This window comes from Wasmannia auropunctata, unplaced genomic scaffold (genome assembly GCF_000956235.1).
Source record: "Wasmannia auropunctata unplaced genomic scaffold, wasmannia.A_1.0 LD336088.1, whole genome shotgun sequence".
Classification (NCBI taxonomy): domain Eukaryota; kingdom Metazoa; phylum Arthropoda; class Insecta; order Hymenoptera; family Formicidae; genus Wasmannia; species Wasmannia auropunctata.
The window spans coordinates 4,286,548-4,288,735 of NW_012026802.1; positions in this window are offsets into that span (position 1 = coordinate 4,286,548).

The window sequence follows — 2,188 nt, forward strand, 5'->3', positions numbered from 1 at the left end:
TTATGAACGAATACAAGGTTGAGCGTATTTTCTACGCACTTTTAATGCACACTCTTTTGTCTCTTTGTTAACTCTAGTTACTAGCTTTCTTGCCAACCAGACAAATATAAAACCATAAAATAAAATACATGAAAACAGTTTCGCCACATGGTTCCACACATACATAACGCGTCTTATTTAAAATTATTCATAACACTTACACTTATTAACATTATTCTCATCCCATCCTCCTCCTCCGCCAACACCATGTTATTCGCATATAACAGCGAATAAATTTTCTCTCCTTCTAGCTTGACCCTATACCTCACCATCAGACCAAATATTTTTTCTAAAGTTTCAACCTTACTGACATGCTTCTCATTCCATCCTTTTTTTCCACCAACACCATGTCATCCGCATATAACAGCGAATAGATTTTCTCTCCTTCTACCTTGACCCCGTACCTCACCATCAATCAGACCAAATATTTTTTCTAAAGTTTCAACCTTACTAACATGATTCTCATCCCATCCCTCTCCTCCACCAACACCATGTCATTCGCGTATAACAGCGAATAAATTTTCTCTCTTTCTACCTTGACCCCATACCTTACCATCAATCAGACCAAATATAATTGATGCGAGTGTCTTTGTACGCGACGCGCGGGTCTTAACGGCGTGTGTTTTGTCAGGAAGATAACATTAATATCTGCACTGTGGTTTCGTATATATATAAACAGTTGATTGGTTTCTCAAAAAACACGAGTATCGAAAATGTTTATTTTTTAGGATGATTCGATATACACTCGGAAGCAACGATATGTGGTAATATACGGCGCGCATTCGCCTCGCGTTATCCGGAGAACGATTTAACGCTTGTAATTTGCATCTTGTTTCCGATTCCGTGGCAACGCCTTGCGACGAATACCCTATGCCTATTTAACAGGCGACGCTTCGGGAGATATCGTCGCGAGCCACGCGTAGTCGGACGGACGCGCGATCACGCTTAAGGCCGTCGCCTTGAATCGCGCTAGGCTCGAACACACGATTTCGCACGGTTATGTTAAATGTGAGTCGATCCGTCGGATACCGAATTTACTCGGCCGAAGATGCTTTCGGATCCGCGTATCAAACTAGAGTGAGACTCGACGCTGGCTCTCCTACAACCATAACCGCCCTTATCCCTTTCGGTCATACCCGACTTTCACCAAACGGCCTTGGACGATAACAAAGCCGTAGACCTCTTGGTAGGTAAACAAATGCGTCAGGCATCCTTTGACGACGCAACGGCTCGAAGCGGGCCGATAACGAATCGGGACTTCCTTTATGACGCACGTCTCGACGTGGCGGCAGAAAGTCCAGGATCACCGGCGCCGAGCCTCTAATTGTTTAGACGTGCGGGAGCTCATTTTTTGTCGTTCCGCATTGAAATAATATAAATATGTGTATTTTATTCATTATGTGTGAAATTCATTATATTTGTCTTGCGCACATCCAATTCTACTCCTTTTCTGTCCAAATATTTTTTCTAGAGTTCCAATCCTATTAACATGTTTCTCATCCTATCCTCCTCTTCCGCCAACACCATGTCATCCGCATATAACAGCGAATAAATTATCTCTCCTTCTAGCTTGATCCCATACCTCACCATCAATCAGACCAAATATTTTTTCTAAAGTTTCAACCTTACTAACATGAATTTTATCCCATCCTCCTCCTCCGTCAACACCATGTCATCCGCATATAACAGCAAATAAATTTTCTTTCCTTCTAGCTTGACCCCATACCTCACCATCAATCAAACCAAATATTTTTTCTAAAGTTTCAACCTTACGAACATGATTCTCATTCTGTAACGACGAGACCGAGGGTCGTGCACGACATGCGTAACACAGATTATAAATGCGATACATACATACAATTACCGAACGTTCGAACTTATAGCGTTTATCACTGGTAAGAACTGAGTGCGCATCGAAACTGCACGAGTGCGCACCGGCACGGCACGAGGTTTCTGAAAGTGCGAGTTTCTTAACTCCCAGCTAAACACTCTACGCCGATCGAGTGTCACAATTTTCTGGTATCTGTGTGTCTTTTTTCAAACATATGATCTTCTTGTCAATAGGAAGTAAAATTTAAGGTTAATAACAAATTGTTAACGTTAGAACTGCAAGCAAATTATATTATTATAACTGTAATACATAATTTTC